This window comes from Rousettus aegyptiacus, unplaced genomic scaffold (genome assembly GCF_014176215.1).
Source record: "Rousettus aegyptiacus isolate mRouAeg1 unplaced genomic scaffold, mRouAeg1.p scaffold_m13_p_4, whole genome shotgun sequence".
Lineage (NCBI taxonomy): Eukaryota > Metazoa > Chordata > Mammalia > Chiroptera > Pteropodidae > Rousettus > Rousettus aegyptiacus.
In genome coordinates, this window is record NW_023416307.1 from 7,608,830 (window position 1) to 7,635,485 (window position 26,656).

The 26,656-nt window shown below is 42.5% G+C and overlaps 1 protein-coding gene and 1 pseudogene across 7 annotated transcripts in view; both read left to right on the forward strand.

Moving 5' to 3' along the window:
* The window catches only part of TIAM1 (TIAM Rac1 associated GEF 1), a 321,420-nt gene that overhangs the window by 172,588 nt on the left and 122,176 nt on the right, over positions 1–26,656 (forward strand). For all 7 annotated transcript variants that reach the window (XM_016162370.2, XM_016162369.2, XM_016162372.2 and 4 more), the window contains one exon: positions 22,158–22,320. The gene's annotated coding sequence lies outside the window, so the exon portion shown is untranslated. The remainder of the gene's footprint in view (positions 1–22,157; positions 22,321–26,656) is intronic.
* Positions 7,664–7,781, forward strand: LOC118601964 (annotated as a pseudogene).

Genomic DNA, 26,656 nt, shown 5'->3' on the forward strand with positions numbered 1-26,656 from the left:
CACACACATACACTACGCTTTTTTTTGCGAACGACACCAAGTTATAATCATCATAATCCATCTAATCATAATAAATATCAACAAATAGTTGCTGAGTACTTACTGTGTGCCAGGGTCTCTTGTAGAATATATTAAAGCATGTTACCCTCCTCAGGACTAAGGTACTTAGAATATATTAAACATAGAGTAAATCGTCAAGTATTTTAAACAATCAACAATTTATGTTAGTACCTAATGTTACAGATATTAATCTAATAATTCAGTGTAGATTGAATATTAACTATGTAGGCATATGGAATATATTACAGCACTTATGCCCCTCCTCGCCCCTCCGGGAACAAGCTGGGTGGTATTATCATCTCCCTTTTACAAAGGAGGAAAGGATGATGTAAAGGTCGCATGACTTGCCCAAGGCCCCACAGCTAGGGGGCGCCAGAGCTAACCATTGTGTATTACTGTAGCAACCGTTTGGTGAGTTCCCCTCCCCATCCTTTAATTCTTCTTGGGGGGACCCCTGATTTGTATCCTCGGAGCTCAGCTGAGACTCCAAATCTTCCTATAACTTTCCCTCGTCTCCCTTCTCCCTCATCCGGGATCCAGGGTGTGCTTACAAACGAGACTGCTACCCATTTCTTCTGCCCGCCACCCCCCACTCCCTCTCTGAGACGTGAACTCCTGGAGGATAGGGCCTTGACTCTGCTAAATGCTGGTGGAATGGATCGGCATTAGAGATTTTTGTGCCAGTCTCCGTTTTCCGGATGACAAAGCTGAGACCCAATGTGGGTCTGTCACAGAGCTGTCTGGAGGAGCTCTGGGACAAGAACCCACGTCTTCAGAGTGTCACAGAATGGAACGTGGAACACTCAACAGCGATTTGGGTTTTGATCCATAATTCCTGGTGGTGCACGGATGGCCCACTGAGGGCTGTCAGGTGCGGGGTTGTTTCTGAACATTGCACGCACTTAACGTGCACCTGGAGTGTTGGCGACGTAGCAGTGGCTTGGCGTGGAAAGACACAGGCCTCGAATTTGCACAGACCTGCTGCGACCGAGGATTCCGATATTCCGGTGAGGACACAAGAGCACACAAACTCATGTGGCTTTGTTTTTGTAAGAGGAAACCAGCAAATTTCGTATGTTTTCATTAATTTGCATGTGTAGTAAATCACCTGCGAAACACGTCATTATTTCATTATACAAATCATCCATAACTGTTCTGTACCTGTGTCTAGAACTTAGAATAAATAAATATGCTGTGGTGCCTGAAATTTCGTTTTTATTTTGAAATTGTCACAAACTTTGAGAAAAGTTGGTATATAGAATATATTAAAGATTTTTCCCTCCCTCTAAATCACTTGAGAGTAAGTTAGTCTCACCCTGGACGTGAGTGTTTTTTTTTTTTTTTCTGTAAACAAAGACACTTTTCCACACAACTACCCTCCAGGGCTCAAAATCATGAAATAAACAGGTACGTTACCAGCAGCTCCTCCTCACACCCTCATTCCATCCAGTTCGTTATTTGTCCTGAGCGCCATAATGATGCCGCCGTTTCAGAAAGCAGATGTGTCCAGGACTCGTGTGTTGTGTTTAGATGTGCAATGACTTTAGACTCCTTCAGTCAGGAACAAGTCCTCAGTCTTAATTCTCATGACCTCGACACTTTCAGAGAGCTCAGGCTAGTTGTTTTGTGTAATGTCCCTCAGTTTACCTTCACGTGGCGTTTTCTTGAGAGCAGATCCACACTCTGCGTCACTGGTAGTCACACTGTGAGTGGTGGTGTGTCATTCACTGTGCCTTCCCTGGGAACTCCCTATTTGACCCGTCCCGTTTTTGAGGATGGCCATTCTCCTTGGTCTCTTGATTAAAACGGTGTCTGTCAGCCTTCTCTACTGGGAACTTACCTCTTCCCCTTTGTCATGAGTAAATGTTTTATAGGGATTTGCAACTATGTAGATATCCTATTTCTTATCAGACTTTGAATTTACTCACTTGCTCGCTTGCTCACTCACTCACTCACTCACTCACTCACAGTTTCCTGTTTGAGTCAACGCATTATATAGTCTGTTGGTAGTGGGATTTATTTCGATATTCAGGTCCTCCCTGATTGGGCCTGGGGGGTGTATGTTTTCTCCAAGCTAGCTCCTGTGTCCTCCTGTGTCCCCTTACTCCTCAGTTCACTAGGACTCTGATGCACCCCAGCTGCTCCCCTCTGTGGGTGCCTGCCTGCCCCTCCCCCCACCACCCTCCTCGGGCTCTGACACCCCCATGCCAGGCCACTTGTATAAGGGGGCACCCTCCCCCGTCTAGTCACCAGGTTTTTAAAAAGTATATTCTGTGGTTATCTCGGAGTCAATATTACCATAGACGTTTTTATGAAAGTATTAGGGGAGAATTGGTGTTGTTTCTGAATTGGAAAAACAGTGAGCTGTTTAGAATTTGTACGCTGGCACGGAAGGGTAGCTTCTGGGCCTCCAGGCACATTCTTACACAAATTATTAAAAGACTTAGGAGAGGTTCGGTCATGTTAAAACTCAGGTTTGAAATTGTTGTCATCACTTTTTTCCCCACAGCTGGGTGTTGGTAAGATCCCCAGGGTGATAGATGGAAAGGCAGCTTTCTCAAGAAGAGGGGATGCGGGAGGCGGAGCCGCCCCTCACTGGCCAGCGGCTGTCAGAGGGACCTGCCGGGGTTATTTTTCAGCTGTTGTCTGTAGTTCGGTCAGGAAGGGGAATAGCCGAGAACCAGTTTCTCTTCTTCTTGTCTCTCCTTCCTCCATTTTTCTTCCTTTTTCTCTTTCCCTTTCTTTTCCATCCGTGCTGCTCCCTGCTTGCTCCTCGATTCTGTGAGCCTGCTTTTCTCCTCAGCCGCGGAGCCAAATGCTCATTCATTACCACTTAACTTTTCCTACATGGTTTATTATCATTTGCCACTCTAAAAATAATCAACTAAAATTCTTGCCCCCAAATTTGATTTTTAAAGAAGTGTTTGTAGATAGATGGTTTTAAAAAAGCAGTATTTTAGTGAAAACGATAACTATAACGAATGCTTTTAGTTGCACATCCATGTAAAGCAAAATATTTAAAATTTATACCATTTTTTAATAAATATAAGTTCCCCCCCCCCCCTCTTATACACGTATACCAGTGTGATAAAAGAAACTTATCTGAGATAGGAGTTAGGTAAATTTATAAATTCAAAACATGTAAAGGACATAATATAATCTGCTATCGGAATTTACTAAGACTAGAAAAGTTCTTTTTGTCCACTTGAATTTTAAGTAACCACACCCACCTTTAAAAAACTCTAACCATGTTCTCATTTTAGCAGATCGCTTTTACCTTTGACACATGGTAGTTGTTTAGCTGAATTGAATTGAACTGCACCCCCAATTTTGAGACTCATGGGATAGATTTTCTAAAAACAGATTCTCGAAACAAAGGGTATTTGAAAACTTAAAACTGGAATTTAATTGGTGTATCCCGATTCTTTTTGGACCCTAAACTTTCTGGATTTTCTTTCTTTCCTTCTTTGCTTTTTTCTTCTCTGTTTTCTAAATACTTATTTCCATCTCTGCTGTTTGTCATGTCTCGTACCTCTGGGACGAACAGATGGAAAATGTTCAGGTAGGTCTGGAGTTTCTGAGGAAATTGAAAAGAGGGCATTTTTTTGTTTTGTTTTGTTTTGTTTTGTTTTGCTCCGTTTTGTTTTGTTTTAGTTGTAGACCATGTCTGTAGCTTTCACAGTCAAATAGAGCCCATCGCTCTCAGAAGCCCCACGTATCATTGATTCTGGCCACTGGGAGCTTGGGGTAGAACTTCATATAAATTCAATGTATCATTTGCTTCGGTTTTATCGTAGTCATTTTCTCTCCCAAAGAGTGGTTTTTCAAAGGTCTTTCCAGTTTTAACAATTATAAATTATTTCGATGCCAAGGATTGCGAAGGTTGTGCTGCTCTGCAATCCAGAAGATTTAAATCCAGAAGTTCCTTAAAATTGACTGTGAATAGCGGTGCAGGACAGTTTTGCGAGAGAGTTGACATCTCAAGTATATATTGAATAATAATGTTTTTATTCTCTGAGCCTAACATCCCACCTGGGTAGGAGAGATAGTCAATTATACGTGTCTAATATCCATTCATAGTTTTACCTTGAACATATTTCCTGTCCGAGCCCCTTTCGTGCTTCTCAGAGCTCTTATTTAATGCCCTTGTCTGCATTCCATAGTTATAGGTTGTGTAATAAGAGAGTCTAGAGGAAAGAGTAAGACATTGAACCCAGAGTTTTCATTGTGTAGTTTTTAACTCCAGTGTATTAATCTAGCTCTTATAAAGTAGTCCCTGTAGAAATAGGCCTCTGGTTTCTAGGCCTGGGCCCTTCCTGGCTGGTTTATGAGGATATAATCACATCCGTGTCAAAGAGTCGATGGGACATCCTGACCTCATTCCAATCCTAAGCCCTTAGTGTCAAACATATCAGCTATGGTTTATGCTCGTTAACAGAAAGTGGTCCTATCACGTAACCTCGCTCTCTAGATGAACTCTGCTCTAAAATTCATGATTCAGATTCATCTTTACTGTCACTTCCAAATGTACTTGGGTCTTATCTACTCCGTGTCAAATTTTTGGTGCTGGTTTTTCTGAGTCAACTTAACAGCAAACACATTTTGTTATTGGTACCTCCTACCATGAGATTTCAGGTATTTGGGTTTGATCCCTTTAAACTATGACCTTTTAAATCTAAATATTATAGGATTAGTATCTTAGTAAATCTATACTTTAGTATGTGTATATTTAGTAATCTGATTTGCTTTGCATATTCCTAACAAATCGTGGGATAATAAATAATGTATTGCCATTGGCATATTCTTTCCAAAATATGTTAAGTTTTTATCTCTAGTTATCTTTAATCAGTCAACATGGTTACTTATATTTAGAAGCTGAATCTTCTGTGACTTTAATTTTGGGTAACAATAATCTTTTGGGAAAGTTTGCAAAGACATAAAAGAACTCAAGAATTGGTGTATTATTTTATAAGGTTTTGGTCTGTTGAGTTGTCACTTTTCTTCCTTATAGTTTATGCCCGAAGATGGATACTGGATGCCTCTCATGACTATTATCATATGCTGTGCTTTCCTATTCTGTACGAAGCCTTCACGTGTTTTTATTGTAATCAATAAGGGGTGAGATTTTGTAAATTCAGGCGCTAATTTCAAGAACATTTTTTAGTACTTGCTTATTTTTTGAAAATTTCTAATGACGATGCAAGAGCCTGGAGATTATGATTAGAATCAGTATCGAGGTGCAATGAAAGATCCCACATTTTTTTTTCAGGCTACCATGTATTGATCACTTCTGTGGTTCAGACAGTGGACTGTGTGGTTTTCAAGGGACTGTCCCATTTACTCTTCTTTTCCTTGTTTTACCAAGGAGGAAACAGAGTCCGGGTGACACGGAGTAACTTTCCACAGTCACTTAAGTATTAAGTAGCAGAAGCAAAATTCCCACTCGATTCTGTCTGGCTCTAAAGTCCATTCTATGAGCACTAATCTCTTAGTCTCAGACACGTAGTGGCTAATGACATGCCGTCAAGTTTGAGGCTAGTCTTGTCTGGGAACAGATCTGATTTTGACTTATGCTGTTGGGTGTCTCACAATTGCTCAAGACCTGTTCATTATCTTTTCAGATTTCATTCTGAGATTAATAATTAACCCTTAAGGGCTTTTCCCATTGTGTCAAGTTCAAACAAAAGAAGCTGACAAACTCCCAATATAAATTAAATGTACGTAACAAACAAACAGCACAAGCCCCGGCAAGAAATAACAGTCGACAGGTTTAGTGTTTGCTCCACGGAAACCTGGGCCAATGTCAGCAGTTAATTGCATTCTCAGAAATGTCACGGGAGCAGGGGAGGGCGGTGGCGTGGATCCACGGCCAAGTTTACTTCTTGAAAACCGGGACTGTTTTCCTTCATCCTAAACAGGCGTGGAAGAAGATTTATTTTTGATTGAGTCCCAGAAGGGGATACCTAAGTCTCTCTGAGTACTAAGTATGCATGCCATATTACAAATTATTTTCGAGCAACTCATCGCTGTGTCTTAAAAGTTTTTGGCTGCACTGTGTTAAAAACGCAACAAAACAAGCCTGTGATGAGAATTTTCAGTTTGTGTTTGTTGGTGTTTTTAATTGGTGGGAAGAGACTGCTGAGGAGATATATTAAACTCCAAATCTAAATTGTTGCTGTATAAGATCACCTGTATAACCTGTATTCTTTTTTCGCCCTGCACCTCCTTCCTCTGATATATTTAATTAACGCAGAATAATGTATTTGTTACTTTCCCTGACTCATTTACACCAGGGTTTGTATGGGGGCGCATATAGCATTGTATTTCCAGTTATACCACATACTTTTGAACCCTGGAATGGGTCTCATGCGATCCATGCCCAGTGGATGAGAGTGAGCCATGATGCCAGGTCGATCATTATTATCTTTCTCATGGTCCGTGTTGTACTTTTATGGCCAATAGAATGATCTAGATGAGGAAGATAGAAAATTGGAGAGAGAAAATTACCAAACGAGGGTAATGCTGGTAATGGTATTGATGCTTGAACCTGCCAATTAAGTGAATACCTGAGGACTTATCTCTTTATTTTGCAAGGAGATTGAATCTGTAGTAATAGAAATGGGTACATCTTGTGAAGGGGATTTCCCATAGTAGTAACCTACAAAACACTCGCTTTCCCTCAGGTTGTTAAGAGGTATTCCACAAAATAAGCTTTCGTAATTAAGAAAGCTTGGGAGGCACTGGGTTAAATCAAGTGAAATTCATTTCTTCACTGCAAGAAGTGGAGTTCCCAACTTTGACCACAGAATGAATATTTCTTCAAGCATGCATACACATTTCCTGTATTTCTATAAAATGCCTATGAATATTGGAAGACAGTGTGGTGATGAGAACATGTTTTGAAGGATATAGACCTGATATCAGATGATGGTCAAGCCATTCTTCCATGCACTAGACAGTAGACCTGTCATCTACACAGAAACTGGTGTAAGAGTTACACACATACCCCTGTTCCAGGCTGCTGTGTTGATTAAATGATCTAATGTGTATAGAAATTTTTTCAAATTTTGAAGCATCTGATATGAGTTTTTATTATACTCCTTAATTTTTTTATTGCGTAACATATAGAACTTAAAATTTACCATCTAGCCATTTTTAGTATACCGTTTAGTGGCATTATGTTCACATCGTTTTGCAACCATCACCACCATCCATCCCAGAACTTTTTCATCTTCCCAAATCACAACTCTATACCCATTAAAGACTATCCCATTTTCTCCATAGCCCCCAAGCAACCACCATTCTACTTTCTGTCTCAATGACTGTTCTAGGTACTTTGCTTGTGGAACCATACGATATTTGGCTGTTTGTGTCTGGCTTATTTCACTTAACATGATGTCTTCAAATATACCCTCTTTTTTTTTTTTGATATGCAATTTTTATTTTATTTTATTTATTTTCTTAATTTGCTCATGTCATTCTTTTAACACAAAGCACAGTCAAGAGAGGAATACATCTATTTCTAGACTGTTCCTTTCAAATAGACCTGTGTGGGCCATTCCTATGATGCTGTTAAGGACATGACCTTAAGAAGAATGGAGCTGTCTACTGCCATGCCACCCTGAACATGCTCTATCTTGTCTGATTTCAAAAGCTAAGCAGGGTTGGGCCTGGTTAGTACTTGGATGGGAGACCCCCAGGAAGACCAGGTGCTGTAGATGTTGGAAAAAAAAAAAAAGAAGAAGAAGAATGGATCTAGTCCATCCTCATATCAGAACTAAAGGGATCCTGGATCTTCCACACAAGGAGACAAGTTTTGCTGCTTCTCAAACCAATATTTGAAACAGAAGAGACTTGAGTTTCAACACCTAAGTATTATTGTCTCTTTATCATGTGGATGATTCATGCACAGGCAAGATTTTAAAATTTTTATATTTCATCATGGTTACCTGTCTAAAAATCCTGATTCTTCATATGGGGCTCTTTTGGGAAAAACCAGCCATTTCAAAATTAAATTGTGTATATCTGAAATGACCTGTTCTTGTTTATTTAAATAAGGTCTTTTGAATGTGTTTTTCTTTTTTTTATAGAATGAGTATTCTCCTCTATGCCATGATTTTATAGTGAAATTATTTCCAAATACCAAATATTAATCCCCACAATTAGAAATGTTTCCTTTCCCAAAGATTTCATCAGTGTTCTGAAATGAGATGCCATAGTGATCATCATTTTTTCCTGAATAATCAAAATTCAGCTTTCAAAAAATCAGTCAAATTAAACTATCATCTTGGGCTATCGTATATATTTTCAAAATCTAAATAAATGTATGTTTTACCATTGCCTGGTTGAGAGCATATATTTCCTTGTAAAGAGTGTTAGCCTCATTGACATATTCTTGGCATAAAGAACTTCATTATATCACACCCTTTATGCTGCATGGGCGCCTAGCTCTTGGGCCCTGACAATTACATTTTTTGGGTTCTTGTCTCATTTCCTTTCCTCTCCCCACCCTTTAAGGATCCTTAAGCCTTTGCCGTCTTAGCCTCCCCGTAGAACCTTGAACTGTGGCACCCACAGAGAAGGTGCACATGTTCAAACCGAAATGGGCTGAGCTGAATTCGAGGCTGAGGTCTGGACACAATCATTGAAAGAATTCTTTCGGAGGAAAAACGTCAGGATCTTATTTACCTTTATGGAAAGCTGAGCCGAGCCTGGTACAGCACAGATGGCAGCCTGTTCCTGTGCGTGTGGGGACAGGGCGAGAGAAAAAGAACGAAACAGGTGGCTCTGGAGCTGGCACCCTTTGCCAACATGAGTTCAGGCCACACGCAGTCCCCATCTCCCTGTGCCCGTGCGAGCGAGGCATCCGCAGAACCAGAAGGCTGATGTTATTTTGATCATTGCGCTCCATTTAGTGAATACACTTGATTAATCCCCCTCCTTCCTCTTATGGATCTTATTTTGAATGGAAAATCACTACTGGAAAGACAAATTCCTACACCGGTTATGTACACAACGCCCTTTCCCCAACACCCGACAGCGCCCTTTCTTGTGACGCCCAACATTTTGGAAGCACTTTCTTTTATTGGGGAAGAATCCGAAGTCGTAGAGAAATGAAGTTACTTGCCCCAGGTTCAAAAGTTAATCCTGGTGCTCAGAGAACACCCCTCATGCCCACTGTGCATGTTTTTCAGTTTGGCCTTTGAAAATTCAAGCTTCCTGCCCATCGGAGAAGCAGAATTAGGGCTCTTAACACAAATCTCTCAACTTGCTTTCTCTCAAGGTGAATACTTTCAGAAAGGGGCACATTTAAGGCTTGGGAGGGCTGTGGTGGCTTCTGAGCCTCCCTAGGGTTGGTTCGGTTTAAATGTGGCCTTGTCAGTTCCAACTAGCAGAGAAGAATAGCTTTCCCAGCGTGAAGCATTAGTCATGAGCAGGGTGTAGGAGGCTGTTGAACAATCATTCTGACCCTCCTCCCCATCACTGGGCTTTCAAGCCTAACTTCCAGCCCAGCTGCATGGGAATTGAGGACTTGCTGGGGACACCCCCCACCCCCACCCCGCTGTGTGCTTCAAGTCTTGGCTCAGGGGTGAGAAAGGGTGGTAATTTCAGATTCAAGGCTAGAGCAGAATTGTCGCCACAGGGCAGCTTATGTACCCAGGACCCCTATAACTTGCATAAGTGTGGGGGTGTGGGGTATTCAGGGAGGAAGCTGGTATGCTTGTGTTTTACACTCCGCTAACGTGTTTTGATACTGTTTTTCATACTGAAGTAAAAGAGAGCCACAACTCTTAATGATGCTGGCTACCAAGAGACATACGCTCGGAGGGAGGTAATTGTCTAGAAGTAAATGGCAAAGGTGACATCAAGGAAGTCAGACCACTGTCCACGGTGACCCTTTCATTTCCTGGAGCCTGAGGCTACAGGGAATACTCCCAAATAGACCTCCTCTCAAAGCTCACATCAGGTGGACTCTGGGGCAGGGGATCAGTCAAGAGCATCTGCTGAATATTCTGTTACAAATCTGTGGGGGAATAAATTTTATTCTTTTTGTTCCTTTCGATGATATTGATGCCATCACTAGGTACTGGAGAAAAAGTCTATTGGGGCATGTGATGGTTAATTTTACGTTAACTTGACTAGGCAGTGATGCCCAGTTGTTTGGTTAAATATCAATTTAGATGTTGCAGTGAGATATTTTTTTTTTTAGATGTGATTAGCATTTAAATCAGTAGACATTGAATAAGGCACATTATCCTCTATTATGTGGGTGGGCCTCATCCAATCACTCGAAGGCTCTAAAAGACTGCAGGCTCCAGGAAGAAGGAATTCAGGGCCCAGATGCGTTTGGGCTCGAGACAGCAGCCTCAGTTCTTTTCTGGTTCTCTACTCCGCCGGTCTGCGCCGCAGATGGCGAACTTGCCAGGCCCGACAGTCACGTGAGCCAGTTCCTCGAAGTTCTCATCCGTCTGTCCACTTCCTTTCGGTTCTGTTTTTCTGGAGAGCCCTGGCAAATGCAGGGCCCAGGCCGCGGAACGGCGTGATAAAAGGTAATCAATCAGCTGTGGTTCCCTCCCTCGTGGAACTGTGATCCTACCAAAGGAGATGGATCAGGACAGATATTCAAACAGTTGATAACTATAGGGATTCAGAAAAAGAAAGCAATGAAAACAAACATCTCAGAAGACCAGAGCTTTGAAAGGTCTTCCACTGACACACTCCAACATAAAAAGAGAATTAATTCACTTCTAACCATTCCATGTGCCATTTGAATTTGGGGGGAAGATGGGTATGTCATCTTAGAAAATCATACACATATGAAATTTTATTGCGTTTTCAAGCCGCCCCAACTCCTCGGCTCTTCCTAACCTCCCGAGTAAATCTGAGTAAACCTGACTCTTCGGAAAGATGCTTCTTCATTCCTCTGGCCCTCTCTGTTGGGGGCCAAGGCTGTGTGTATGTCAGTTAGCCGAGCGGGGGCTGAAGTGGCTGCATTCTCGAAGGACATTTAATGCATTTTCATGTGCATTAGTTTGGCTTTGCGGTGATGTATGCATTGAGTGGTTGGGGCAGAAGAGAGGAATGTTAGCAATGGGGATTAAAGGCAAGGAGACCTGAATTAGAAGGGACAGGAAAGGTACAGAAGATACTTCAGGGACCTTGAAGGGAGAAAAGGGAAAGAAGGAGAAGACAGACAGAAAGAAAGACATGAACATTCCCAAAGTCCAAACTAAACAGCAAAGGAAGAGTGCTTCACGGACGTGGCCTCACTCACTCCCCAGCACGAACCTGAAAGGCACATTTCCTATTTTGCGGATAGAGAAAGTGTTCCATAGGGATGTTAAGTGAGTGGCCCAAGGTCGCAGGGACATTAAATGGCAGACGAAGGCTAGATCAGTCTGAAGCCAGTGTCTGTATTACATTCGTATGGAAGGTTTAAACCACAAAAGGTATGTCAGATTTGAAGTATCAGTGGAATTGCTCCATGGAGGGGGCTGGCAGGTGGCCAGCAGGAGGTCGGGAAGAGGGGAGGGACTTGTCCCGGAGACTTGAGATGAGGTAGCGGGGAGTGTGGAAGGAAGTAAATCGATTCGTTAAAGAGAAAAGTACTCCATAGGGAGAGTTAGTAGAAGGCTGTGGGCAGAACCTGCGGTTGGAGTTAGAAGACCGGCTGAGGAGCATAAGAGCATGGAATTCAGGGAAGGGGAGAGATTTTTGTTTTCTTGGCGGGGACAGCCCAGAGGGGTCAGCTGCTGCTGGGAGGCACGACCATGTGAACTCTTGAGGGACAGCTCCTTCTGTATCAGTGGTTTCTGGATTGGAAGCAGGCCAAAAGAGAAAGGATTTCTTCTGGAAGATGAACCTTTCTTTATTCTTCCCACTTATGAGGACTAAAGTTTTGTTTGAAAAGATCTTTTAATGCTTTTCTTTATGCGTTGTTAGCTTTTATTCTTCCAGAGTATGTAATTGAAATTTCCTGCCTACTTTTCCGGGCTGTATCTGAGATTACCTGCACTGAAAAATGCAGTGATGGTGGGAAATGTGTTTTGGCTTATCGCATCTTGGCCAGTTTTTGTACTATCTTGTGGTGGGTGGGAATGAGGAGGTTGTAAAAGTGAAGTTTTCCTTCTTAGGGCATTTTCTTTTACTACAAATGGTACAGTTTCATTAACTACCGAGGAACGAACATTGATTACTATTTTGATTGCATAAACATAATTTAATGGCCCTTAGCGAGAACTAGTGCTAGCAGAGATAATTTTAGAGCAGCCCCAAGTTTCCGGCATGTTTCTACAGACCTGGTTTTCTAAATGGTGAAACGTTTCTTTCCCGAAGATTCTGGGTGATTTTGACACTGCTGTAATGTAGCTTCATTAAAAGACTGAGGTGTAGGTAAAATTTAGACTTTCTCCATTGTCATGGTGGAAACTGAGGAATTCATCAATAAAGAGGTTCAAGAAATAAATAGCACCAGATTTGGGGATTGTTTCTTTTTCTCTTGTCTTTTTTTTTTTTTTAAACCATAGATGACCCTTTTTTCTGCTGCCGGGGAGTTCTCTTGCAACTTGCAGAGTCCACCGGTCAGCCATGCCACAGCAAGCCTGTCTTAGGTGGGCAAGGTGGAACGATGCAGGTAGCCCTGGGGAGGAAGAAGGAATAGGTACCTCAGTGTTTTTTTTTCATGCTAAGGCCATGCAGCTGGGGAAGGAGGCATTCCTATGAGTTTACCACAGACTGTCTTTTCCTTATTTTTTTCTTTGTTTCCGGATTGGCTTTTATGTCCTAGAGCAGTGGTTGTCAATGTCAGATGGATGTGCAAGATGATTTCGTTAGGGCGTGAGAAGGAAATGTCAGAATTTATAGTTCTTTCTGGCTCGTGCATTTTAATTCCTCTGTGTTTCTGTTTGGTTCAAATAAACCATGCATATTGTAAACATAACACAGACATTTAAAATGTGCATAATTTATTTGAACAATAGCTTATGCATGTAGTTTATACATTAATTGAATAAGTGATGACACACTCACCGTTCTGGGCGGGCATGCTCAGAATGATTGTATTGAATGGGGATGCTCATAAAACCATTTGTGCACTAGTGCCCTGGACAGGAGTGGACTCGTTAATTCTTAGAAGGCAGGCACACTGTCTGTTTCGCTTGCTTTGTGTGTGGTCTGGTAGATATTACTTGGCAATGAATGTCAAGCTTTTTAAGCCAGTTGCTGTCATACAAGGAACAACAGATTTGCCTCGTGATTTTATGTATCGGGTTTTCTGCACAGGGACTTTGACGGATCACTGTTTTCTGAGACGTTCCCATGACTTCCCAGGACCGGTCTTCGTGTTGAAAGAGGCCGATTTTCCTCTTATGCCTTCAGGGAGGGGTGTATGTGCTTTGTTTGATTTTTTTCTTCTACTTCAAAAAAATCAGGTCTGGAACTACTTCGTGTGCTTTTTGTTTCTCCTGATTTGTTATTTGGCTAGGGTGAATGTTAGTCATTATTCAGCCAGAAAGATGTTGCACCAGTCTTGAAAGTAAGAATTGGTTGTTTCATCTTGCATTTCTGGGGTCCAGCTTAGTGGCATTTTTGCCTTCGTTGAATTCCGTATTTACTGTAAGAATGCCCAGCAGAGAGAACCTTCATTTTGGTTCCCATGATGATACTCATGAGTTTCGACTGAAACATTGGTTCTAGAAACAAAAACTCCTTTCTTCAAGTGCAGGGAACATTGAAACTTCAGACCGTCCTCTTAATTTTAAAGAGAATGGAGGGTCAGGAAGGTTGGATTGAGTTACTTGTAACCCCATAGTTGGTCCAGGTCTTTCCCGCCACCTGTCCGTCCCCATCACCGTGCGCCCCACTCCCAGCCTTCCCCGTCATGGTCACTCACATAACGAGAGCATCTGCCTGGTGTGACGTAGCTGTCTACCTCTTGTTTCACGCACTCTTCTTTGAAAGGTGAAGCCTTGCTGCCCATGATCTCATTGAAATTATAAACCCAACCCCTACGTGTGAGTAAGGAGCAGCGTGGACGTCCTGCGGGTCCAGAGTGTTTTGGGAGCCAAACTCAAACCCGGAGTATATTTTAACTTTATGGCCCCACATCATACTTTTATTTTCGTGTGAAATTGTGGACGCTGTTTAGTCCATTTGTTGTTACAGGTTTTGGCTTAGTCAATAAAAGTGTCTTCCTGTCGTTGCCTCATCAGAGTGTGGTCACCTCGGTTCCTTTGTGCTGAGACCTTACTTATGTGGAATGGACGCCAAGTTTCCAGTAGGATCACAGCGAGTGAATTCTGGCCTCTCAGGCGGTGACGACACTTTCGAATTGGACGTTCCGTTCGACTTTGCGGCGGAGGCGTGACTGTCACCTTCCCTTTTGTCAGTTACAGAGCTAGAAACGTCGGCGGCATTTCTTTTTTCTTTTTCTCCTCCCTTTCTCATTTCTCACGTCGGTGGCCACTACGTCTTGGCGACTTCACCTGCCTTTCTTCTTTATTCATCCTGGGCTCCCACTGACCCAGTTCAGGCCAGCTTATCGCTCCCAGGCGCTGCCAGATTGGTTGGTTGGAACAGACCTCCACCTTCTCCTCCGTGGTACCCAGGGCGGGTGGGGAGAACATATCTGATTATGGATCTCCCCTAATAAAATCCTATCTCATGCACCATCACACACAATAATGTCCAAGCCCCTATATGGGGGCGAGATGTCGCCTCCCAGCTATACTTGCCATCCACTCCTCACGCCGCGTGGAGTGTCCACAGCCCAAGATCCTCTAGCTCTTTTCCATGCACTTAACCTCTCTACAATATTGGGTGAATGCTGCTTTGAGTCCTCAGAGATTTTACTCTTTTTCTGGAATGTTCTCCCCTCCCCCTCTTTTATGAAACTCCCTTCTATCCCTGTTCCTTTCCTCTCATCCTCACAGGCTAAGCCAAATCCCAATAATCCTTCAGGTCCAGGTTCAATGTACAATTTTTCCTGGCAGAATTAGTCTATTTCTTCTCATCATTCGCCGTTAAGAATACTAGATTAGCCTTTTCAGCCCTGTCTCAGAGTAGATAAGTGTCCACTATTTTCTCAGATCATGGATGTCATAAGGAAATGGTCCATTTCCTCATCCCAGACATACTGTAGGTGCTCAATAAATGTTGGTTGAGTTGGACTGAATCGGTAACAGTCAGTAAAATTCTTATGTAGATACTCTGCTTAAACGATTCATAAGCAGTTTTTAGATAGTCATAAGTATGACAGTCTGAAAATCTGTTTTGTATACTCTATTTCGTAAGATGCTATCAATTGGAAGACACACCATTATTTTATGTACTACTAAGGAATAAAGGAAAGGGTGCTGATTAAGCCCCACTGCAAAGGTATACCCAATTTCAGAGATGTTCGAAGTGAGAAATGTGCTTCTTAGGATGAAAGAAATAAGGAATTGTTTTTTTGCCTGTTGGCGCTTGTAGTCTTAATTGTATAACTGTAAAGCAATTTGATTTGTAAAGAAAATATTGAGGTCGTTTAAAAATGTTTTGTCATCTTGAAATGAAGGGGGAGAGTAAAGGAGCATGTGTGGCTTAGTTCCCAGAGAGTGACCTAGGGACGCTGGGTCATTCAATCCTCTCTCTCATGATTGAGCCTTAATCTCTTCTCTTTCAAAAGATGGGGGCTTACAGGTAGAGAATCCTCTCCTCCCACACCCCCCCCCCATCCATTTTGAAAACCTTTGAAAGGGATGCCTTTAAAATTTTTTTTAAAGTTTTATTTGACTTCTAAGTGGAAGAAGATTCTTTGCCGATTGAAAATTTTTACTTAGTATTTGTTACCACCTAAACACATATCAAGATTGATGTTCGTGATAGTCCCTTAGTGATGGTATCACACAGGACCTCATCAGCGTTTTATTTGTATGTAGGCCAGCTATGTTTTCCAACTATTATATGTGCTCATTGACTTTTGGTTATTAAATTACGGTGCGAAGCACACACATACACACTTGCTATTTCTAGTTTCTCTTCCTTCCTCTCCATCCTTACAATGTGAATGACCAAAGTCTCTAACCATTTTTTCTTAGAGAATTTTGCCATGTCATACACGCCGTTCGCCAACACAAGTATCACAGTGGCAAGAACAGAACCAAGGAGGAACTAGCAAGTCCCCCGGGGTGTGATTCTTTCTGAGGCTCAGCGCATGAGGGGCCAACAAAGTGGATTTGGTGCGCCCCAGCCGGATGACCTTTCCAGAGGGGACTGTGCTATATTCTCAGTCCTCTAGGTCTCAGGCAGTTCCCGCCCTCGGCATAGTTGCCACACCGGTAGCTTGGGTGTGTGGCCTCACCCCAGGGGCTGTTCCCTGATTCTTGGGGCAGCCCTCCTACTCTGTGTGGGAAAGGCAGCTCCAAGCTGGGAACTGCGCCTCGTGTGGCGGCACTGGGAATGACATCACCAGATGACTCCGTCTTGCTCTGCTTCCTGATGAAGAAAGGGGACCCTGTGACATCCCGACTGCATTTTGGGCTAAAAGACTTCCTTCTGGGCTTCACGGTGAGACAGCGGGCCAAAGGGGAGGCCAAAGTCGTAGGGGATGGAGACCATCATGAAAATCACAGGTGACACTCAACCTTTTGGGTCACCTGGGCAGGGCTGGAGAAGGTCTGCCTCGTCTGAGTGTCCCTCATCTTACAGTGCCCTTCCTTTCGGCTGCTTACACAGGGCTATGACCTCGTGTTCATGGGGTTCCCTTGCTTCCATCCTGTCTCAAGGCCAAACGTCAGGCTTGGAAAGCCAGAGAGAATCAGAACCAAATTCCCTTCCTGAGGCTTCAGTTTTAGACTGTGATCCGGTAGCTGCCTAACCCACCACTGCTTTGCCCTGGTCTCTCAGGAAACGAGGTTCCTTCCTGTGCCTGACGAGGTGACTCCAGCTGATGTGGGAGCCGGAGGCAGGTCTGCCCAAGGGAAGAGACCTGGGCGGCTCGATTTTGGAAAAGGCATTGTTGGGTTAAGTGACTTTATTTTGAAATCTCTTCTAAGCCGGGGCGCCGATTTGTTTTTGAGATTATCCAGGTGTGCAGTTTAAGGATTATACAGTCTGTTGTGTTTCCTAGGAGGTAGGCAAGCACTTTTAGCAGTGTCAGTCTCTCTTACTGTCCTCTTCTGGGCACCTGGACAACCTAGTTCTCACTGGGAACACCCTCTGCGTTAAGCCACGGCGTGGTGAAATAGTAAAGGACAGATTTCAGCATTAGAAGTTACCGACCATCAGACGCTCCTTCCCATTTTCTTTGGGGATGAAACGTTCCATTGTTTCTTACGGTGACATGGGCGTGCATTTTTGATGTGACTCATTCTTGACATGAGAATTCAGGAGCCACGAGCCCAGAGGTGAGCTCTTGCCTCACACGGTCACTGCTCTTGGAATGCTGGGTGACATTCTCAAGTGTCCAGCAGCTTCGCGGCTTCTTAGTGGCAACGGTGCTGCTTAAATTTTTGAGGAGCCGCGTGAGTCTTGTGGTCTGTGCTGAAAAAGCTGCGAGATCCGTTTCAGTAAGTGGGGGCCTCGTCTGAGCCCTTGTTAGGGGCCAGGCTGTGGCGCGTTTGGAAGGTTTAATGGCCGGCTGTGTGACAGAGCCCTTTGGGAGCAGTGGTTTCCAAACTCCCTCAGATGAAGTGGGAGGGAACTTTGTAGTGAGCGATGCAGTGTTGGACTTGTACGCCTTGGCACTTGCCAGTGTCCAGGTATAGTTGCAAGACAATAAAAACACCAAGAATCTAGAAAAACTCAGAAGACTGTTTTGGCCCAAAGCTACCACTATGAAGCCAGCTCGATCGTAAACATTCCGTAAATGGCACGTCTCACCGAGGTGTGGGGTAGGAGAACATTTTACTTCACTTTGCAATGCAGACTTTACTCTTGGGAAATACGGTAATGTGGGTCCCAGCTGAACCTATTGGCTGTGTCGTCAAAAATTCGCTGTTCTAAAATTAAAGTTATCATTTTAGTAGAAAGTCCCCAACTTATAGCCAAAATGAGGTCAGTGTTTGGATATGGGAACTTTTAGGGATTCGTTCGGCTGGTTTGGGCTTCTGTTTTTACCTGCATTGAAAACATGGTTGAGCTAAAGCCATGTCACACATGTTATATGGCATGGGGGTTCGGAGCCCCGATCACAGCTCATTCATCTCTGTTGAGGGAATGATTTTTCACTGAGAATCCTGGTCCCATCCCAGGCCTCTGGTGGTCAGAGAGGGTGAGTCACCTCCTCTTGGTGCAGGAGTACTTGTTACAGCCTCCGTTTTTATATGAGCCAAGACAAACTCCTTCTTGGGGGAACTGTCCCTTTATGTCGGATGGGCTGTGGTCACCTGGTAGCATGGCCCAGCTACACGTGGCCATGAGCCGGAGAGCTCCTTCTCAAGCTTACCACCCCTCAGCCACAATCCAGCGCTCAGAAGAGCAAACAGTGTTTGAGGAACATTTCCTGGAGGGTATGCAAACTCTCTCTTCTTCAGCAGAGTCTTATCTCTTTATAACTTCCGTTACTGAATTGTGATTAAAAACAAAACAAAACACTGATCAAGATAAGAGACATCCGATGCATTTGTCACTGAGCCTGTGTGGAAGGATGCAGTCCAGAACATTGCTCATCATATCACAATGGCCTCAAAGGACCAGCAGTGGACATTCCTGTCTGCTCTTAGTACCAAGAACATTTGTCCTGAGTAATTGGTAAGGAAATTGTGAATTTTACAATTACCATGTTTTCCCCGTTTGGATTGGCTGTTAGGGGCGCTCTGTTAAACTGGGCGGGACAGCTGCACAGCCTGATGGGGGAGCAGGTTACCCCGTCTTCCCCTCTCCACTTTATCTTCACGTTCGAGTTTTTTTTCCAGTAGAAATTTCTTCTAGTTTAAATTATGTATATTGCAGAGTCAATCCTGAAGCCCTTTTGTTGAATAAAGTAATGATTAAAAAATAAGTAAAGAGAATGACTGATGAATTTTCTTTAACCTTAATTTCTGAACCATTTAAACATTTCCGGTGCTCTAGATCCATCCAGCCATTCATCTATCAAATACTGATTTTTTGACTAAATATAAATATTAAAAACTAAATTCTTTTGGCGCTTATTACATATAAAATAAATATTCAGGATTCTGACTTGTTTAGGGCTTTGATCCAAGACCTCTAATATCATGCCACCCTCAAAGATTCAGGGTGAGGGGAAGCTTCCCGATTCTCAATAATTCACAAATTACAGAACATTTTGGGGCAGTATAAGAGTTTACATAGTTATGTAGCATCTATTGTTTATAGTGTTTTATGTTGATTCTCTAGTTTGTGTCTTATAACAACCTTGTCAGGAAGGTGTTAAGTAAGGAAGATGATATTATGTCCTTATTTTTCCTATTGGGTTTCAGAATGGGTGGTTTACTTACTCAAGATCACGTAAGTTAGTAAGTAATTGAGCCCGGTACATGAACTTGAGTATTTTGAAGGCAAGAACAGTATCCTTTTATCTATATACTTTGATTCTTAGAACTTACAAGGACTTAAAAATGACAGGATGCCCCTTACAAGTGCGTTTTGAAGGTGAAAGAGAAAGTCCTGGGCTGGCCAGACTTTTTAGGAAAGGGCATGGATGATCTCTGCCGTGACACAATATTTCGGACAGTTGTCATGTTTTCGTTGTACATCAGACTGTAGGACTGGACAACGGACTTCTCAGCCCTGTCTATTTTCCCAGGGATTTGAAGCCAGACGTTAGTTTTCGTAATTCCTTCCCCACGTTCAGCACACACGCTTCCTTGTGAAAACTGGTTACTCGACACCTGACACAGAATGTACTATATGAGTTGAGCATGAGTCAGAGCGAGACAGGGAAACTTGGTTCACCTAGCATCCACTTCACTAGGGGTCATCGTAACGTAATGCAAGCAGGCCGACTGGTATGGCTAGGTTCCGTCAGCTTGGCTCGTTGTGTGTGTGAGCTGGGCAAGTTGAGTATCTTCCAGCTGCATTCATTCGTTCCCTTACCGTCCCACAACGAATTTTTAAGGTGGCTGGTTTCATCCAGCTTATAACATAGACTGAGTTTCAATGAGTTAGGTATCCTGTTTTAAAGAAGCCCCCCTAATAATGGCTCTTTACAAATGTAAGAGTGGGAACAATACCTAATATGGAGAACTGACTGTGGCGTAGGCACTAAGCTAATTGTGTAACGTAGATGATCTCATTTAATGCTCATAGCAACCCATTGGTTTGGGGACTGTTATTGTCCTCATTTGTAGTGGGGTAAACCGACATTGGCTTTCCCCCCAAGAGTGAAGCCAAGATTTGGCTTGGTACATGCAGTAGGGCTCCAGGCTCGAACGCCTAATACTGACTGGGCTTGGTGCATAGCTGTGTCCTGTGGAGAGTGAATTTTTTTGCAGCCGATGGAAATCCCGGTAGTTTCTTGAGTTGCCATGACACACAGTTACAAGGCCATGGTGGAGTGAACCCACTACAGGCAAAATAAGTTATTTGTTGGCACATTGCAACCTGAGCGTGTCTGCCGATTGCCAAAGAACAGATGTGGGGGCTTCATTAGTCTGTGTCAAGGGTCAAGTGCCACCGCCAGGGGCATAGGTAAAAGTTTTTACCACCAAAATCAGAAAAAATGTATACTGAACTGACACAATTTTGGTTTTTTTTTACATAGTTTACAAATAATGGCCTGTAACTTTCACTTCCTTCTCCATATAGTTATTCTGCTCAGAAATTAGAAGAATACAGATAGAGAAAAATTTCAGTTCTGGTAGGTAGATTATGTACTGTTTTTAAAGTATAAAGAAACGCATTATCAGCCATTTGTGCAGGTGGAAAGGCAGCCACCCGCAAGCCCCGTTTGCCAGCAAGAGTCCAGCCTTGCAAATTATTGGCAGCTGGCATCGCAATGAGTCCATTTCAATATAAATGGGCTGTTGCTTATTAATGTCTGCCGGTTTCTAAGCAATTCAGGAGCTGCTTTGAAAATTTGAAAATTTGCAGAGAGTAGCATAAGGAGGACGCCCAGAAAAAGGAGAGTGAACAGGATAGCAATGGGGGAATTATGGAAAGGGCACGTATTTTAGGGTAATAATGGGGTATTGCTGAGAACTCATGCTCCTTCCTGTGCAAGCATGCGTCACCAACTTCCCCGTTAAGTAGCACGTTTTCTAAGATAAGAAAGAACAGTAACTTCGTGTATCGTTCTGTTCTCTGTGAACGTGTATATTTATTTACTTCCTCTGTGTGGTCGCCTTCCACAAAGATAATTTTCTCTGTGTCCCTTGCTCGAAGTGTTTGCCACCTTACTGAAACCTCCAGAACTGGGTGGCAGCTGTGGGCAGCCCCACAGAGGACTGTCCGGTCGAAGAGTCATCAGGTGCAGCCACCCGTAGGGACCCTCAGGTCTTTGTCCTTCTTAGTATTTTCAATTTCCCCTCAAAAGGCAGGTTTTAAGATTTAAAAAACAAAGACCATTAATACTGGTTGTTCATGGCGCTCTCCTTCTCAGTTTATTTTCTATGTCAAGTAACAGTCTGGATATGTTACCTAAATTCTTCCCTGTGCACCTTCTTCATGAGTTTCCTCTGAATTTGACATTTGACAGCTTAAGAAAATATGTATGTGACGAGAAAGTACGTATTTAATTTGGACTTCTGTTTTACTGTCTTTTAGCATTTTCTGAAACTTCTGTTATAAATAGAGATCTACTTTGAGAATAAGTGATATTTCTTGTTTCATTTCATTTATCTCTGTTCGTTGAGACTCTTTGAAGATTAAGAGGGAACCATGGAAATTATTTCAAAGCGACCCATTTCTGTTATCCTTAATCTATAGGAAAAGGTTAAAATGATAAAGTAAGTTTGTAAAGCTACTTATTACTATAAACATGAACGTGCTTCTATTCACTTACTGATTATACCTGTCATTTTACACCTGTGGCTAAATGTGGCATCATTTGATTGGAAGTGTGCCATTTCACCCAAAATGGGTGTTGGCACATTGGTGAAAATGCCTGTGTCCTGTGTCCTGGCTGACCATTCTTTTTCTCTTTCTGTTCTGTCCAGGTTTTTGGCGCATTCTCCTAGACTCAGATGAGACCATGATGGGTGTCCCCAGGGCCAGGTGCTGATACATTTCCCGGCCCCAGTCACCATTTCCAGTCTCAGTATCTAAATGCCACAGTGCTCTCTGGGCACGTTGGGCTGGGAATCACTGTTGCCTTGTGAGGTAAGGTGGTGGCGTGTACATGAATTAATGGCAGTGCTTCCAGGTGGTGGTGGCTTGGACACATTTTAATGTAATTGGAATTGCTGTGTTGTGGATGGCTCCATGATGGCTCGTGGGAAAAAGAATTTAGAATCACTTCTTTGGATTAAGGTTACACCCATCTAACAATTCAAAAGCATTAGCATTTTAAACTTAAAAAAAAGAAAAGAAAAGAAGAAAAAGCAGGCACCTATGAAATCTTTTTTCCCCTGTGAATTGCCCTCAGGGTCTTTTAAATTTATCCCCAAGCTTTACCATCTTTATATGGGATTATGTTTGGAAAAGGCAAGCCCGCCTTTAAAATCTTACTTCAAAACAATGATATATTTTGTTTCTGGTTTGGATAATCTTTAAAAAGCAAAATAAATACAGTCAACGTAATAATCTTTCTAAATCGAAGATCATCTTTTATTTGTGGCAAAACTTTCCTGTTTAGTTTCTTGTGTGAGGGGTATTTGTGTGTGACTTGGCAAAATGCTTTTCTTGGGTTTGTAAAGATTTAGCAAAAACTTTCAGAACTTTGTCTCAGTTTAATCTTAGCTCTTGTTCCCCCCCTGTCTTCAAGCTCAGCCTCCAGTAGGGAAAAAACAGGCTTGAAACCAAGACCTCCCACTGGAATCTAATTTTAAATTTGCAATCTGTTGTCTTGTGATTTTTGCTTCAAATTTAACTTTGAAATAAATACATTTCATTCTTTCTCCTGCAGTTTTGGAGGTCTGTTTTCAAGTCATAGAAGGGTAATCATTATGTTTATTTTAATAAGTGTTTAAATACCTCAGGAGAATGAAACATTTTATTTTTAATAATCGTACTTTATATACATCATTTAAATGCCTTATGCTTGGATTTCGTGATGCCTCAGCAACAACAGAGAGACCTTGCTTTCACAGTTAACTTTTGACTGGAATACAATATGAACTGGGTCATCTTGGATCCACTAATAGGCGCTGAAGTTTTATATTTTCGAAGCGCCCTTGTTATAAGGCAATCCGAGTGACGAGCATTTCTGTTGAAAGAGCTATGCTAAAATTTTATTTTATTTCGACCACCAATACAATGATGAGTAAGGCATGGCCCCTGTCATTGGGAGATTATAATAAAATGGGAAAGGGGTCTGTCTATACAAAGAGAGGTGTGTCAGTTTACAAATAATCATGCCACAGACACAGTGTGAGGAGGCCAAGCCAAGGTGCCATTGGAACGTAGAGAGAATGAGGAAATCCAAGCTAGAGAGTATTTTCTTTATCTTAGGTAATTTTCCCAAACCATCTGTTTTAAGTTTGGGTTTGGTGCCGTTTTGTTGTAGCTGTCAGCATAGTGCCCACATCCTCACTCCCTTCAATGATCTAAAACACCCAGGGACTTAAAACATGGTAACATGCTTTATTTATTTTTCTTTCCTGAAAATGAATTACAGGTTTAGTGTAGAAACTTTAGGAAATATTTAAGAAAGTGTAATTTTGAAAGTTCAAATTATTCATAATCACTTTATCCAGAATAGTTACTTTAAAAATTTTCACACAGGTCTAGTACGTGTGTGTGTGTGCACACGTGCACGCACATGTGCATGCGTGTGCGTGTGTATGTATAAGTGAATTATTATTAATATTCTTAAAGAAAATTTTAATCTGCTCAAAGCTACTATCTTGGGCCATGCATGTCAAATTTAACCTTTTATTTCCTGAGAATAAGAAGAGTTTTGCTCTAGAGATGTTTGATCCTAATAGGAAAATTGTCTTTTTGATTAACTACTGAACAGGGCACACGCTGGCAGGCTGTCCCCGGCTGGGCCTTGATCACATGGAGCTTTCCTGCGCCCCAGCTACAGGGTGGGGCGCCGCCCTATGTCCGGAGTACCGCTTGGACTTCCAATCTCATCTAAGGAATTAGACCTCTGAGACCATAAAAATATTATTGTAACCTCCTTAGGTTTTGAGGTGATGAGTTAGTTCTAGTTTCCTTGTGACTTCTTTCTCTCCCTCTTTTCCTCTGAGCAGTCTGAATGTACAGTAGTATTTTTCTGTGTTCTCTCTGGTCAGAGACCTTGACCACGAGGTGGCTTTTTATTAGCTGGAATGTTTTCTCATGCAGTAAACATAACATCCTCACGAGTAAAAAAATGCAGCTTACGTGTTCTATCGTGGGTCATATAGGTTTAACCTTTCCTTTTTTACTTGTGCTCTGTTTCCCCACCCGTGTGTAATAATTGATGTTTATAATGATCTTGCACAGACAGGGCAAGCCGTTAAGTTTATCATTTATTTCAAGAATGTTTACCTTTACTCAGGGAGCACAGTTATAATAGCTGCTTTAAGAGTCTTTGTTTGATCATTTCAACCTCTGGGGCACCTTGGGGGTGGCATCTATTGATTGTCTTTACCCTTGAGAACCGGTTAGCTTTGCTTGGTTCTTTGGAATGCATCATGGAGGTTTTGAATATTATGTTGGGAGACTCTAGGCACTGTTAAAGTCATCTGGAGAATGTTGATTTTTCTTTTTTGCTGTTTTAGCAGGCAGTCAACCTGGCTAGGTTCAGACTGCAATTTCTCTCTGACCTCTGGTGAGTGGTGTCTCGAATGTCGGTTCAGTTTTCGAAGCCTTTGCTCTGCTGCTTCGGGTTTTTCCCACACATGTGCCACCTGGGAGTCAGTCCGGGGTGTGGGCTGTGGTTTATATTGTAATTTGGCTTTCAAAGCCTTTGCTGTCTCGCTTCGGGTCAGTCCCAGGCATGTGCATCTGAATTGCGAGCCTGGGAATTATGTGGACTTACGCATGCAGGGCATTAGAAGATTTGCTTCTCCAGCACTTTTTCTCCCTGAGATCGCCCCATCTCTTTGGCTTGTAGGGACCACTCTTTTTGGTTCCTTTGGCCAGAACGACAGGATGTGTCTCAGGATGTTTGGCTACCAGTGCCAAGCTGCATTGCGTGTCCACCCTCAGTGCAGGGCTGGGAGAGAAATTAGAATAATAAAAACAAAAACAGGAAACTCACTCTTGTACGATGTCTTCCGGTTTCGACTCCCCCAATCCACCTGCTTTTGCTTTCTCTCGGAATGCTCAGGTAGTTGCTTTTTTATTTGGTCCAGAGTCTTTAGTGTTTGTCAGTGAAGGGAAGATTGGCCACAGTGCCTTACTCCACCGTGGCTGGCACTGCATTTTAGCAACTCAGTTTCGTTCCCTACTTTATTAAGACAGGAGCTTTATCCCCAGTTAGTCAACTCTACCTCTCTACGTAACCTCACTTTGGACCATCGGTCTGTGTTTGCTTTGTATTTCCTGATACCATTGTGCTAGATGATGCCCAGTACATGCTTATTTTTATTGCCTAATTTGTAGAAATTATACAAGAGTGTTTTAGATGACTTTCACCTATAAAAGGGGATTCAGAAATGCTTCATTTCAAAGAATCCTCACTTTTAAACAAAATTTCATTTACCCAGAATCCAGTTAGTTAAGGCTTTGTTTATTTTAACTATTTAGAAATAATTTCAGATTCATAGGAAATTGTACACAGGAAGTATATCCCCTTTGCCCAGTTCCCCGTAACGGTTGCCTCTTACATAATTATAGTAAACCTCTAAAGCCAGGAGTTTGACATTTTTTCAATTACACTATTTTATCACGTAAGGCTTAGAAGGCTAATAAATCAATAAAAGCCATTCTTGAGTAATGGCCACCTACCTGATGCAGGTTCAAACCACCTTAGTGACTGTCTGTACTTAGGATAAAGTTCCTTATGATACCTTTTACTCTGTCATTATGTATTTAATTGGATGGGGTTTAAAGGAAGTTACTATGACTACTTGAAAAGTTTCACTCATCACTTCAAGAATAAGATCATGGTACTGGGGAGAACGGAAAAGTCACACTCCTTCTATTGTCCTTATCTCTGGCCGTCCCTGAGAATTTCTTGATTTTCTGATCCTATACTGCTGTCAGATGACCTCTTTTCATCACGCTGCTGTGTCTCCTTTGCCCCCATTTTCTCTGGACCGTCTTAGGCTGAGCAGATCTGCACTCTCTGCCCTGACAGCGGGGAGAGGTACCCTCTCAACTCCAAGACCCTTTCCTAAGCCTCTGCAGGGATAGCTCCAGAAAGAGGAGGAAGATAGGAATCGAAGGTGAGAATTAAGTGGAATAAGTCAGGAGCAGGGCCTCAATTCTTTGGGCAGGCAGCCTGGTATTGGAAAGCACAGTGGAGCAGCGTAAGCTGAACTCATATCAGCTTCAACTCAGTTCCTGGGTCAGGTTGATCCTGAACCCAGTGGTCTGGAATGAGGGACCTGCATAGGTAGGT